The sequence below is a fragment of the Camellia sinensis genome, chromosome 9 (assembly GCF_055761805.1).
Source record: "Camellia sinensis isolate YWXY chromosome 9, ASM5576180v1, whole genome shotgun sequence".
NCBI classification, from domain to species: domain Eukaryota; kingdom Viridiplantae; phylum Streptophyta; class Magnoliopsida; order Ericales; family Theaceae; genus Camellia; species Camellia sinensis.
Genome location: NC_138969.1, coordinates 197,107,768 through 197,124,164, shown reverse-complemented (window position 1 = coordinate 197,124,164; position 16,397 = coordinate 197,107,768).

Sequence of the window (16,397 nt, the reverse complement as noted above, 5' to 3'; positions counted from 1 at the left end):
CCTTAGCTTACTTAGATTGCAGAGGTTTTGTCCTTGTGGTCTCAGGTCCTCTCACTAACACACAAAACAAGGTAAATAGAGAAGACCCTTGCAGCTCCTATTGCAATTCTCTTCCTGCTGTTCCAGTGTAGTGCTGGTTTTTCTGTAATAATGACCACGACACGTTGGATTTTGGTACGTGTTATTGGATTAAGCATAATTGTTTATAAGAAAGTTGTGTCCCATTATTCCTTTCTTTTGTTGTCATGAACCATAAAACTTTTTCATGGGAACGGGATACATCAACATTTTCTTGTAATATGAAGAGAATCGACACAATTTGTAATTGATGGCCAACATGCATTCATTTGATGCATACAATTGGCAAGTTTGAGTTATTTACCAAACCCATGCCATTTTTAAACAAATTTCGCAAATACGAGTTGTTTTGAACATGATTCTCAAACCCACATTGTTCGTAAAACACAAGCTTCAAATTCCCAAGCTGGATTTGGGAAATAAGTTCAAAATAATTCGCATTTGGGAAATCTGTTTCAGAACAACATCGATTAGGTAAAAACCTCAGAAACATGTCTTAGTGCACAACTGGATGCCAAAGGGAGTTGACAAACCCATTTGTCTGTAGGCCACCTAGTATATGGTGGTCCATAGCAAGTTCGAAAATAAGGTAAAACATTATTCCTAAAATAGAAAACAGAGGTAAAACATTATTTAGATTTGTCACCTATGCATGCATATATATATATATATATATATACATACAGAGGCACATTTGGTCACAATCGAGAATCAGAAAAATGGGCAATCCGAAATTTTGACCAAACCCATTCACGAAATCATAAAAGCCCTAAAAAATGTCTACGAAATCAGCAGAAAATAAAAAAAAATGATTAAAAACCCTACAGAAATCGTTAGAGTCACGGGGATAGGAGACAAGCGACAAAGATATACAAATAGACAGACCCAGATGGACAGAGAGGGAGAGAGATCAGAGAAAAACACCTGTAATCAATGGTGGGGCTGATTTCCAGTGCTCGTGGTGGCCAGCGCCGGCGGCCAGCGATGGTGACAATCGGCGGTCAGGTTTGGTATCGACTGTTGGTGTGTGAGGTCTGTACGTATATGTTGGTATGTGAGACAAAACAGTTCCAAAATGGGTCTGTGAAATAAATAGTGGGCGTGAATATGTAATAAGTTTCCCTCTAAAAAAAAATTTCAAAGATTTAGCGACCAAATCAATGTTTGTCGCCAAAATTCCTTAACAGCGACTAAATATTAGTCGCCAAAAGCATCCTAATTTGGCTACTAATCAAATTTTTCGTCGGCAATGTTTACCATACAACAACTAACTGAGTTTTGGTCACCAGAAATTCAAAAAAAATATGCCAAAAAATTGGCGACAAATATTTTTTGTCAGCAAATGGTAGCAAACAACGACTACAATGAAGTTTGGTCGCCAATAATAATATATGGCGACTAAATGAATTTAGTAGCTAAAAATTTTCCACGAATGCCGACTAAATTATGTTTTTGGTCGCCCAATATGCTGCTTTTGGCGACTAAAATTGTTTTGGTAGCCAATTTTAGTCGCCAAATGTGTTTTTTGTTGTAGTGATATATTCCTTTATTTAAAGTTTATATAAAAATGGTGTAGACAAAAAAACAATATTTTTTTTTTCTTGTTTTGGTGAATTTTTGTTTTGTTTTTTTTTTCGTTTTTAGTGATTTTTTTTTTAAAAAAAAAACAAAAACAAAAACAAAAAGGTTAAGGGCCTGTTTGGTAACGTTTACATTTTCAGTTTATATTTACAAAAATTTTATAAACTGGTTTTTGTTTATTTTTAAAAAAACATAAACTACAAACACGTTTGGTTTAGACAAAATGTTTAAAAAAAATTTAAAATATAAAAAACAGTGAGAAATGACAAGTGATGGCGGGTGGTGAGTGGTGACGAGTGGCGGCGGCGGAAGACGGTGGTGAAAAATGATGGCGGGTAGTGGTGGCGGAAGACGGTGGTCAAAAATGGTGGCAGGTGGAGGGTGATGGTGGCAGAAGACGGATGCCACCTAAAATTTTTGGATTCTACTTGATAGACCAGAAAAGTAAAATATTTATAATAAAAAAACTAAAACTAATTAATTTTTTTGACTTAATTTATTTTTAAATTTTTTTTCGAAAATAAATATTACTTTTACAATTCATCCACATAAGATGGACTCCAAAACCAAAAAAAAAAAAAAATTGGCATAAATTTTAAAAAATATCACTATAAATGTTTCCAAACACTACTATCTATCTTGATATTGCAAGTTTTTTTTTTCTGAATAAGAAAACGAATAGGGTAAATTATACTAATCTCTCTTGAGGTTTGCCTTAATTACAGAGACTCCTCTGTGATTTTAAAAATTACACAGACCTCTCTTACTTTTGACACTAATATACAAAGACCCCCTTCTGTTACCTATTTGTCTAAATTCAAATAGATTATGCTGATGTCATCCATAATTATTGTACAAATTCCAATACTACCCCTTGTATTACCCAGCCATTCCATCTCTCTTCCCTCTCACTCTTTCTCTGTGCTTTGCCTCTCAAAATTTGATTAAACAAAAAGTAAGAAAAATTTAGAGAGAGAGAGCGCGCGCCATGGATTCGATCATCAACGGAGGCAATGAAATAACAGTGGGATGCATTCTCTCAACCAAAACCACACTCGGAGAAGAGCTCGAAGGCCAAGTCATGTCCTTCGATCCATACTCCAACATACTTGTTCTTCATATCCTTCTCTCCCTCTCTCTCTCTCTCTCTCTCTCTCTCTCTCTCTCTCTCTCTCTTTACATATCTGATTCCTTACTTAAACCCTTGAATCAATTTGTCAAATTATCTATGTATGCACTGCCAATTTGAATTCTTTAACACTGTGTGTGTGTGTGTGTGTGTGTGTGTGTGATAGGCATAAGAAGGCATTCAATCGGTATCGGGATAGCAAAACATTAAGCTTTTGAAGTGCAATTTCATAGGGGATATTACTTACTTGGGTCGAGCTGAAGACCCTTTTGATTTCAAGAAATGGGACATCGATCTTAATACCCTCTAAGCTCGTGAAGAGTCTGCAATTAGGTAACCCAAAAAGCTCACTTCTTGATTTTCTTGACTATTTTCTCTGTAATCATTTTGCAGTGGGTGTGATTGTTGTATTGGAATGGAATTGCAAGCAAGCAGAGATAAAAGCTGAGAGGATTGGTGTGGGCTCAGAGTTCCATAACGAAGTGATTAACGGTGGTGGTGATGATTTAAGGGAGAGATTTGAGGTGGAGATCCAGAAATGTGGAGATTTTGGAGATACAGAGGTCTGGATAGAGAGTTCCATCGCAAGCTAAGTAAGCGATTTGGGTGTGTATAAGAGGGGCTATTGTTGGATTGGGTTTTGGATTTTTTATTAGAGAGGTTTGGGAAGAGAGTGTGAGGACTACAATGGCGGAAATAGGTAGTAGAGTAAGGAAGATGATGATGATACAAAGTGGGTTAGGTCTTTGTGGAAGACAATGGGTTGAATGATATTATGGTCAATACCACTATCAAGTTAACATCGTTAAGGTACTTTTGACAAGAAGGGGAAATCTGACTATTAGTTTTAAAAGTAAGGAAGGTCTATATAATTTTTGAAACCATAGAGGAGGTTAGTGTAATTTACCCAAAAGAATATGTTCCCTAAGGATATCATAGCATCCGCTAACTCTAGTTCCAAGATAGCCGGTTGACAACCACATTTAATCCAACCTAAAAGAAGGGACCTACCACTTCAATACTTAATAGAGCTCAACCACAAGCTATAAAAAAGATTACGTATCGATCGGAGTATAGCATGAACAATTTTTTTTTTCTCTTTTTTTTAAACACGTAGATATTGCAAGTTGTAAGAAGGGTTTTTTTTTTTTTTTGGGTGGTGGTTAGCAACAAATTAATAAGATTAAAAAAAGTTGCAACAAGTACAACGCATATACGGAAAGACACGTCAACTTTGGTTTTTTTATTCAAATGTATGAGTGTAAAAATTAAGAGTATACACGGTTCGGATTGGTTCGGTTTTGAGAAAATTTAAGAATCGAATCGATTCTAACGGTTTTGTAATTTTGAGAATTAGACCAAACCATTATACTTGTAAAATCGGACCAGAACCAAACAGAAAAACGGTTCGGTTTCGGTTTGGTTCACGGTTCCAAAATGTTCTATTTGTAAGAATAAATTGTTAATATTAGCAAAATAATTACTCAAACTAATTACATTTAACTCATGATAAAAACTAATAATATTAAAACATTACTCAACATTACATATCTATATCATCATAATATCATTAAAATTACAAAAAATCAATTACTAAAAATAAAACTTGATATTATATATATATATATATATATTAAAATTTGTTTCAGTTCGAACCGTGATTTTTTCATAAAATCCATTAACGGAACCGTTTTTACCGTTCTCATATTTCTTAAACCGAAACTGAACCAATTTTTAATAGAATCAAACCAAATCGTATGATTCGATCTGGCTCAGTCCGGATTACCGTTTGAACAAATTTTTGAACAGTCCTAGTAAAGATGGCTCGCATTTTGTGGGCAGCCCGAAATTTGCCTGTGGTCCGTGGTTAATTTAGTTGGGTTAAAAAAAATATTAAAAAAAAATAGGCCAAATAAATGAAAAAGACAAAATATCACATTTAAATCATAATCATATCACTTTTTCTCTAAAAAAATTAAAAAAGTCAAACCAAAATAGTTTTTTAATACCAAACTAAAAAAATTTCAACTCAAAAAAACTAACTAGAAAAATCAATGCCAACTAAAAAATTTAACTTGTATTTCTTTTAGCTAAACTATAACATTTCGGTCAATGGCGATGAGACTACTAACTTGGTTAGGTTTTTCAAAAAAAAATTATTTTTTTATTTTTCGTATTTTTTTATTTTTACTAAATTTTTTTAATATTTTAAGTAATTTTTTTTTTACTTTTTAGATATAACTAACATAAATATACTTAAAAAGTAAAAAAATTGTGAAAAAAACCTTTTAAAAATTCACTAAATACCAAAAATATAAATAAAAAAACGAGAATTCAGTACATTTTTTGTATTTTTATGCATTTTTTAATTTTTAAAAATATTTTTTAACAAATTTTTTACTTTTTAGATACATCTAAATAAGGTGCATTTAAAAAAATAAAAAATATATTTAAAATTTAAAAAATATTTAATAAAAACAAAAAAATATAAAAACTAAAAAATTTAACTTTTAAAAAACTTAATTTTAAAAACTCAAACCAAACACTAGGGGTGTGTTTGGTAACGTTTACGTTTTCAGTTTATATTTACAAAAATTTTATAAACTGGTTTTTGTTTATTTTTTGTTTATTTTTAAAAAAACATAAACCACAAACGCGTTTGGTAATTGACAAAATATTTTAAAAAAATTTAAAATATAAAAAAGAGTGAGAAATGGCAAGTGGTGGCAAGTGGCGACGGAAGACGGTGGTGGAAAGTGGTGACGGTGGGTGGTGGGTAGTGGCGGGTGGGTGGTGGTGGTGGTGGTTGGGTGGGTGATGGTGGCGGGTGGTGGTGGTGGTGGTGGTAGGTGGTTGGTGGTGGTGGCAGGTGGGTGGCGGATGGCGGGTGGTGGGGAGTGGTAGCGGCGCGGGTGGTGGTGGTGGCGGGTGGTGGTGGTGGGTGGGTGGGTGACGGTGGCGAGTGGTGGGTGGTAGCGAGTGGGTAGTGGTGGTGGTGGTGACGGGTGGTTGGTGGTGGTGGCAAGTGAGTGGCGGATAGTGGGTGGGTGGTGGTGGGTGGGTGGGTGACGGTGGCGGGTAGTGGGTGGTAGCGAGTGGGTGGTGATGGTGGTAGTGGCGGGTGGTGGTAGCAGATAGGTGGCGGATGGCGGGTGGGTGGTGGTGGCGGTGGTGGTGGTGGATGACGGTGGCGAGTGGGTGGTGGTGGTGGTGGGTGGTGGTGGCAGGTGGGTGGCGGATGGCGGGTGGTGGCGGGTGGGTGGGTAGGTGACGGTGGTAGGTGGTAGGTGGTAGCGAGTGGGTGGTTGTGGCGGTGGTAGTGGCAGGTGCTGGGTAATGGTGGCAAGTGGGTGGCAGATGGCGGGTGGTGGTGGTGGTGGTTGTGGTGGTTGGGTGGGTAACGGTGGCGGGTGGTAGGTGGTAGCAAGTGGGTGGTGGGTGGTAGTGGCAGGTGGGTGGCGGGTGGGTGGTAGGTGATGGTGGTGGTGGTGGTGGTGGTGGTGGCGGCGACGGCAGCGAGGGGTGGGTGGTGGTGGCGAGTGGGTGGTAGATGGGTGGTGGCTGGTGGGTGGTGAGTGGTGGTGGCAGGTGGTGGTGGAGGTGGGTGGTGGTGCCGGAAGACGGTGGTGGAAAATGGTGGCGGGTGGTGGCTAGTGTTGGGTGATAAAAAAAAAAAAAACTCAAAACTCAAAACGGAAACATATTTTTTGTGTTTTCATTTTTTGGCCAAATTTATAAACTGAGCCCACTGATTTATAAATCAAAAATTTTACCAAACAAGTTTTTATTTGAGTTTTTAAAATTTTTGTAAATATAAAAAGAAAACAAAAAACATAAGTGTTACCAAACGGCACCTAGGTGAATATCTTTATGTGCCTAAGGTGATACGTTATCCAAAAACGCGTTATCACCGCTTTTTTGGTCTCTTTCTAATGAATTTTTTTTTATATAAATATATTCATTTGTAGACACATAAAGATATTCTTTTTTTGGTCTCGTTATCATCGCTTTCATGCATTTATAAATATATTCAAGTTGCTTGGTTAGGTTTTTTAAAAAGAGTAATGTTAGAGATTCCAAATATTCTATTAAAAGTTTTATCAAATGTCTCATATGGGTGTGGAACCCACACAATGTGGGTCCCATGTGGGTCCCACACCCATATGAGACATTTGGTAAAATCTTTGGTAGAATTTTTGGGGCCTCTAGCATTTTTGTTTTAAAAAACATTTTTTTTAAAAAATTATTTTATTTTATTTTATTTTTTTATTGAATTTTTTAATATTTTAAGTATTTTTTTTGACTTTTTAGCCATAGTTAACATAAATATACCTAAAAAGTAAAAAATTTGTGAAAAAAAATCTTTTAAAAATTCACTAAATACCAAAAATACAAAAAAAAAATGAGAATTCAGTACATTTTTCGTATTTTTATGTATTTTTTAATTTTTTAAAATATTTTTTCATAATTTTTTTTACTTTTTTGATACATCTAAGTAAGATACATCTAAAAAAGTAAAAAAAAAATATTTAAAATTTTAAAAATATTCACTAAAAAAAAATACGAAAATCAAAAAATTAAATTTTCAAAAAATTTAATCCAAAAAACTGAAACCAAACACACTGATTCTTTTTTTGGTCTCTTTTATCATCGCTTTCTTTTCAAAATTGTTTTTGAGAGGGTAATTTATATCTAAATTGGGCCGAGCTAAGGAGGAGACTTCTTTGGAAATTGGGCCGCACGACGGACCAAGGTAAGAGCAGATGTACTTCGGTCTAAGGACTAAGCGGGTATGGGCCGAGATTAGTGGGCTTCACAACCTGGACCTGGTATCTGTTAGGCCGATCAAAGGGCCGAGCTAGCTAGGCATTGTGCATGGGAGTGCCGAGCTAGCTAGGCATTGTGCATAAGAGGCCGAGCTAACTTTGGCATCGTACCTAGTTAGCTCGGTCTTAAATAAACAGCCCAGTTGGAGTATGCCTAACCAAGGTACAGGCACTGAAGGAAAGATATAAGCTAGGTTAGCTCGGTCAAAACTACTGTTCAAGCATAACAATATTAGCTCGGTCGTATTGTCATATTACCGAGCTAAAACCATTTCACTTGGTTAAAGCAGTAATAAGGATGTTGAAGGATTAGCATTATCTTTCAGGAGTATGATTCCTGGGAGGACTCTACATTGAGGAATAAGAGTTCTACTAGGATTGTGCCACGCGGAACCCATAAAAGCTCACAACATAACCTATGTAGAGGTAACACAACTTTGATTCTCGGAATACACAGAGCTTTTGTGTATTTGTCTATTTTGCTGACTTAGGCATCGGAGAGGTATCCGGCACACACCCGCCGGCTAGCTCACGTTTGTATTTTCAGGGAGTAAAGCGACGACGTACGAAGGAGCGCAGACTTGATCAACAGGGTTATACGAGAAGATTATTTCGTGCTCGTACAATTGGCACCGTCTGTGGGAATTCCAGAAAGAACAAAACCTTTTGATCGAGTTTTCCTCTCTAGTTAGAAGCAATGGTGCACAATGAAGACTTGCCACAATCAGCCATTGATGGGCAAACCCCTAAGGGGGGTAGGAGGCACGAAGGTTTGCCTTCTATCCCTCTCATGGAGGATTTAGAACCCCAGCGACAGAACCCCCAGAGGGATGCAAGAGGGAGGCAGGCTAACAGCCCCGCCGCTCTCAAAGTCCTGAAAGACAGAGGCGGAGGATGGACCCTCAAGTTCTGGAGGATCGCGTGAAGGAGCAAGACGAATTAATAAGGAGGATGGCGGCAGACATGGAGTCGATGAAGCGCCAGATAAAGGGAAAATGGGTGGCGACAGGAGAGGGGCGCAAAGGCAACATGCCCCCTCGCCACTCGAAGGATCGTGATAGGCGTACCACACCATCGCAGGCAGAAAGTAGGAGCCTTAGAACATGCGACACTCAATCAAGGACTTCCAGGACTCGTTACTCCAGGTCTGAGAGAACGAGAACTGAGAGGTCGTATACTGAGGGAAGCACCTATCGGCCCTCGCTCATGTACCAGACGTCATCTAGGCACACAGAGTTGCCTAGATCGTCTGACTTACAAATTGTGCATGAAGAAAGGGTACGATAGAAGGAGGATATCAGGGCACGCGACCCGCGCAGAGATTCAGCCCTTCAGTGGTTGGCCCCTTGGACGCATGGGAGCGTCAAGGTAGGAATGTCAATGCCACGTCTTGCTTACGAACCAAAGGACAAAGCATTAGCAAGGTTACAGAGCTCGCCTTTCGTTCCAGCAATTGAGAACGCGCCACTACCTTCAGGCTTCCAACAGTCCAAATTCACCACTTATGAGGGGAAGACAGACCCCTACATGCACTTAGGCCGCTTTCGCCAGGTTATGACAGTATACCGACGGAATGAGGCTTTAATGTGCATCTTATTCCCATCCAGCCTTGGCGACCTAGGTCTAACTTGGTTCGAAAGGCTACCAGAAGGCAGCATCGCTTCATGGGCACAGTTGGCAGAGGCGTTCGTGACTAGATTCAGGACGAACACCAAAACACCAGTGGAGATCGACCAGCTACTCTCCATAGACATGGAAGATAAGGAGACATTGAGATCCTACAACAGTCGTTACTGGGAAACCTTCAACCAGATTGGGGACTGCCCTACAAACCTCGCCATTGCACAATACAAACAAGGCCTGCCAGTCGATAACAAATTGAGGGACTCAATTACTATGACCCCACCCCTCACAATGGAGGCCTTAATGGAGAGAGTGCACCAGCATATTCGGGTGGAGGAGGATGGCACCCGTGCTAAAGTAAAATTTGGCACAACAGCAATACTAGATAAAAAGACTGTGGCAAAAGTCAACACGGTAGAGCAATCAAACAAGAATGGGCGAGGCAGGCAGGCCAACAGTGAGGACCTAGACCAAAAAAGGTTAAGATTTCGCACCGCCATTACCACAGTATTCAAAAAACCAATCTACCGAATTCTCAGTGAGATACGCGATGAACCTTTCGTCCGATAGCCAACTAAGTTGGGAGAAGCACAAAAAGACTATAACGAAAGATTCCGGTGCACCTCCATAATGAAAAGGGGCACTGCACTGAAAATTACACGCCGTTGAGACAGCATTTGGAGGAGTTAGTGGCAGCTAGGCTCCTGGACCAGTACATAGAAGGAGGGATACAGCCAGCCCCCCAGAACCACAACAACCCAAACGGAATGCCGATCGACGCCCCACCTCAAGGCGTAATTAACATAATACATGGGGTATTCGAATATGAGCGGGTATGTAAGCTCAAGGAAATCATCAAAAAGGCTGAGCACTTGAGGGAGGTGTAAAATGCACAACCTGCCATCAAAAAGGGGAGAACAAAGGCCACAAATGTCATATCTTTTTCAGACAAAGATTTAGCAAGGATATACTGCCCTCACAATGACGCACTGGTTGTCACTTTACGCATCAAGAATTACGACGTCAAGCGGATTTTGATTGACTAAGGGAGCTCATGTGAGATAATGTATTACGAAACCTTCAAACAACTGAAACTAGAGGACAAAGACTTGGCACCTGCAACATCTCCCCTGATCGGATTCAACTCAATGTCAAAGTAGCCAGTGGGAAAGATAATCCTCCCAATCAGAGCAGGAAGCATGACGAAACAGGTGGAATTCTAGGTATTGAAAATCCCTTCCACTTACAACATAATCTTGGAAAGGACATGGTTGCACGCCATGCGATCGGTAGCGTCAACCTACCATCAAGTATTACGGTTCCCCAACGAAGCTGGAGTAATTGAAGAGGTCTTTGGAGACCAAATTATGTCCAAACAATGCTTCGTCACAGTAAATGGCAGCCGCGCTGCCAAAGGGTATGTACAGATGATGGAAGAACCTGAGAGCAATGAATTGTTTGCGGATGTTGGCAAAGCCGCTGAACAGAAGGCAGTGGAAGACTTGGTACAGGTAAGGATAGATGAATAGAACCCAGAAAAGTTCTTTTTGCTCGGCTCATCTATGTCCAGCACTGAGAGAATAGAGATTATTGAATTTTTAACCTCTAACATCGAAGTGTTTGCCTGGACGCCGTATGACATGCCTAGCATTGACCCAAACTTCATCTGTAGCCAACTGAACGTCCACCCAATTGCCAGACCAATTACACAGCGCACACACAAATCAGCACTCCACCACGCCAAGATAGTGGCGAAAGAAGTGGGAAACCTGCTGGAGGCAGGATATAGCGATCCCGGTTGTCCCTTGACTGTTCTGTTGTATTCCGGACTCAGTTCCGTGGAGTTGAGTGTTGTATCTATCTTGTTGTCATCCTTTAATTCCGTTTGTTTGAGTCATAGGATGTGTTGGGCTTGTTTCGAACAGGTGGGTTGAACCTTGGTCTGAAATCTTGTTGCCGGGTTTTTGGTCGTTCCGCTCGAGGGGTCATTTTGCGCTCGAGCAGATATTGCACACTCCCAGATTTTTGTGTCCCTGCAAAACTTCTGCAGGTGTGATTTTTACGCTCGAGCGGGTTTCTTTACGCTCGAGCGGTGGCGCTCGAGCGGGTACTCTGGCGCTCAAGCGGGTAGTACCTTTTTGGTGTAAGTTCTGGGAAAGACAAATCTACGCTCGAGCGGACTGGTTTTCGCGCTCGACCGGATGTGCTTTATTCTTGTGTCTTGGCGCTTGAGCGGGCCTTCTTGCGCTCGAGCGTGTCCAGATTTTTGTTCTTGACACTCAAGCGTTGTGTTCTCCGCTCGAGCGGGAACGTCGTATATCAGTTGACAGCTGGGCATTTTAAAATCACTTTTTACATTCACACTCTCTCTCTTACTTTTCCAAAACGCCATTTGAGAGCTCCTCTCTCTAAAACCATAACTTCTCTCTAAGTATTGATCTAGCTAGAGTGTTTTCCCCACCTTTGGTCTTCACAAGAGTTGGGTTGATCGTCGAGGGCTATCCATTGATCTGAAAATATTGAGTTTTGGAGCACGTCGAGTTTTCTCACCTTCTTTCCTTGGGCTCCGAATTTGAGGTAGGGATTCTTACTCACTCTTATGGTCTTTGACCTAGATTTTTAGTTGTTTTGATAAAGTGTTGAAGTTGGGAAAATTTTGGGACTTAGGGTTTCAAAATGTGTTAAAGAGGGTTTTGTGATTTTGGGCTCATAATATGTATTTTGGACTTCAAAATAATGATGTTGTTGTTGGTTGTTGATATATAGGCCATTGGGTCAATATTGGGAAATGGGGTAGAAAACCCTAATTGGTTGTATAAATTAATTTGTATGATTAATTTGAGAAAATGATGGTTATATGGAATTGAGTTGGGAATAATGAAATTGACTCATTATATGGTTGAATAGTGGAGTTGGATTTATAAATCGCTCATTTCTGAAAACATTGATATTTTATCTGTTGGAGCTTTTATTATCTGTTTAGAAATAATTGCTTGGGCTACCGGTGGAGGGTAGTTTTGATTGTTGTAGACAATGCATGATGATTAGGCAAACTAAAACTAATCAATTGGATATGTCATAGAGTATGACGGTTGATAGAATACATTAACGTTATGTATTGATTGATTGTGTATATGACCTATGTGTATATACATTGTGTATGTGGGAGGAGATAGGGGATGTACTCCACGGTTTAGGAGAAGATAAGGGATGGACCTCTAAACCGGATGTTGTTTGGGAGGAGATAGGGGATGGACTCCACTGATACAGCTCATATGCTTGTCAGATAATGTGTTGATATAGCTCATATGCTTATCTTTGGAAGTGTTGATACAGCTCGTATGCTTATCATTGGAAGTGTTGATATAGCTAATATGCATATATGTTGAAATGTGGATACAGCTTGTATGCTTATCTGTTGAGATGTTGATACAACTAATATGTTTATCTATTGAAAATGGGAAATGTTTAATATGAATCATTGTCTCATATAAGTGGTTGGCCAAGTTCTGAGTCGTTGTTGTAAAATTGTGAAACTGACAAGAAATGGAAACTGAAGTGAAATGGAAATGGGTTATGAATTGGTTTATGAAAACTGAACATTTATCAATTGCTAATATCTTAGTCATTGCTCATACTGTGTTTAGCATATCTCTACTGGGCGTTGGCTCATCCTTTATGGGACATTACTTTCAGGTATAGGTAGTATGTCACCTCCAAGGACATAGCTTGGATGATGATGAGAGTTGAAGACTCTTTTTTTTGTTTATCTTGATGTATTACATGTAAATTCAAGCCAAGGGCTTAATATGTATTGAGTTAGTACTCTTCCTTTTTTGTAACCAAGTGTTAACTTGGAAAGCTGTAAGCCCATAGTGCATTTGCTTTTGTTGTTAACATGTAATACAGTTGTAAGAATTACTCTGATGAATAGAAATGGTTGATTTCTTTTGTATCAATGCATGTCTAAATGTTGGGTATTATGTATTATTTTGAGGGCGTTACAACTTGGTATCATAGCGTACCGGGTTCGAATACTTTGGGTACGTGGGAAGTGGTTAGAATCACAATGGGTTTGTCTCGCTTGATAGAGACCTAGATGTAGTGTCATATGCTATGTGCTTAATTGATAACATGCTTATGTGACTATGTGGGTATGGAATTTAGTTTCTAGGATGTTGATTGGATCCTTGGGTTTCTGGGAGTCTTGTTGGAAAGGCACTTGATCAATGCTGTTTCTAATCGGAACTCTAGTAACGCCTCGGGACTATCATTATCCGGAAATGAAATTCGTAAGTGCTTATGTGTTTATGTGCTTACGTGGAGTGAATTACAGTTGTCCATGCATTAGGACGCGAGTGTTATAGCTTCGGCACATTTGTGAATGTGTTAATAGTCTTGGTTACCTTTGTTAGGATGTCAGGACGAGGACGTGGTAGGCGTGGCAGGCATGGTAGGCAGGAGGTACCTTTACCAGATGACGTTCCGGCAATGCAGGAAGGAGTTGGTCAGGCCAACGTGGCCGAGCCAGCAGGTCAGCAGGCTGTGGGCGCCTTGGCCCGAGAGATAGCGGGAGCTTTGGGTATTCTCAGAGTTGAGAATCAGGTTGTTGAGGCAGGGCCTTCTTTCTTGAAGAGGGAATTCTTCCGGTCTAACCCAGACGAGTTTGTTGGGGATCCGAAGGAGCCACTTAAGGCTGACGAGTGGTTGGAACAGATGGAGAAGACGTTCGAGATGCTTGGCATCGAGGACGGGGCTTTAAAGGTGACCTTGGCATCCCTCCAGCTGAAAGGAGATGCGGGTCAATGGTGGAAGTACGAGAAGGGCAGTGTTGGTGGTGCATGGGAGGCGTTTGTGAATGCTTTCCAGGAGAAGTTTTTATCTGCAGCTGCTAGGGAGAAGCTGAGGGAGCAATTTTGCCAGCTTAGATAGTAGAGCTTGTCAGTGGCCGAGTTGGAGGCTACTTTTACTAGTCTGTCCAAGTTTGCACCTGAACTAGTGACGTCTGAGGAACGCCGTTGTTTTGAGTTTGAGCGGAAGCTGAGGCGTGGACTCAAGCTGAGGGTTGGAGGGTCGTTTATCCGAGAGTACAGACGTTTGGTTGATGCTGCTACTCATATGGAGATTATGATGCAGGAGGCAAACGAGGGGCAGAAAGGCTCCAAGAGGAGCCAAGACGGTCAGGGTGACGGTAGGAGACAGAGGGGTTCTAACCCTCATCAGTCTTAGGGTGGTTTGGCTAGATCAACCTTTCCAGTGCTGAATATGGGCTCTGGGAGAGGTAGTCAGGGAGGCTTGACTTGTTTTGTATGTGGCCAGCTGGGTCACAAGTCTTCGGTTTGCCCGCAGAAGGGAGGGGGTCAGCGAGCTGCTGCTTCTTCTTCAGCTAGACCTCAGGGCCAGAGTCAGGGCAGGGGCCAGCCTTTGTCTTACTATCAGTGTGGTCAGCCTGGGCACCTGAAGAGGTTTTGTCCACAGTTGAGTGCTACTTCAGGAGCGTCTGGTTCTAGGCAGACGCAGGGTTATCAGCCAGCTCAGTCTGTGCAGGCCTCAAAGGCCAATCCGGGAGCTTCGTCATCCCAGTCAGTGCAGCAGTCTTATGCTCCTCGAGGTGAGCAGGTAGATCAAGGGCCTACAGGGCGCGTGTATGCTGTTACCGCGCAGGACCTAGTACCGGCTCCATCAGTAGTGAGAGGTACCTTTTTGTTTTGCAACTCGGTCACTAATGTATTGATTGATACGGGTGCATCTCATTCTTTTGTATCTGCTGCATTTGCATCTGTTTTGGAATTGGAGTTGGCACAGTTAGCATCTCCTATATGTGTGGTATCGCCTATTGGGGGTGAATTGATCTTGAAACAAGGTGTTAGAGGTTTTGATATAGAGGTCGCCGACCATAGGCTTCCTTTTCCTTTTGTTGTCATGCCCATGAAGGGTTTTGATGTTATTTTGGGTATGGACTGGCTATCGTCATACCGGGCTGTTATTGATTGCTACCACCAGAGGGTCACGGTTTGTACCTTGAGCGGGGAGTGTTTCCATTTCTTGGGGGATTGGGTTGGTAGTGTGTTGCCACCGATGTATGATCCGCGAGGGCGGAATAAGCTTAGTGGTCTACTTGCTAGCTTTATGAGTGATGAGGGTGTTAAGACCTAGATTGTTTTGCCGAGGGTGGTTTGTGAGTATTCGGATGTTTTTCTCGAGGATCTCGTTAGTTTGCCTCCTCACCAAGAGATAGAGTTCTCTATTGATTTAGTGCCCGGCACAGCGCCGATTTCTATGGCACCTTATCGTTTTGCCCCAGCCGAGCTGAGTGAGTTGAAGATTCAGCTCCAGGAATTGCTAGATAAGGGTTTTGTTCGTCCTAGTGTTTCACCGTGGGGAGCACCGGCCCTCTTTGCTAAAAAGAAAGATGGTGCCTTGAGATTGTGCATAGACTACCGAAAGTTGAATCGGGCTACGATCAAGAATAAGTACCCTATGCCCCGTATAGACGATCTGTTTGACCAGTTGAAGGGTTCCCGTTGTTTCTCTAAGATAGACTTGAGATCGGGTTACCACCAGTTGAGGGTCAGGGAGGAGGATATTCCGAAAACGGCATTTTGTACGCGATATGGCCATTATGAGTTTCTGGTGATGCCGTTTGGGCTCACCAATGCACCGGCAGTCTTTATGGACTTGATGAACCGGATCTTCCGGGAATTCTTGGATCGATTTGTAATCGTTTTCGTGGACGACATTCTTATCTATTCGCCTTCTGAGGAGGAGCACGAGGAACACCTGAGAGTGGTGCTTGCGTTGCTTAGAGCCCATAGGCTGTATGCCAAGTTTGGAAAGTGTGAGTTCTGGCTAGGAGAGGTGAAATTCTTAGGCCATGTGGTATCCGGGAAAGGGGTGTCTGTTGATACATCCAAGGTAGAGGCAGTGCAAGATTGGGCACAGCCTAAGAGTGTGTTTGAGATCCGCAATTTTCTGGGATTAGCTGGGTATTACCGTCGGTTTGTGAAAGATTTCTTCAGGCTAGCTTCGCCGTTGACTAGATTGACGCGGAAAGGGGTCAAGTTTGTGTGGAGTGAGACTTGCGAAAAGTCGTTCCAAGAGTTGAAGGTTAGATTGACCACCGCTCCGGTTTTGATTATTCCGGAGAGAGGGTTGGGTTA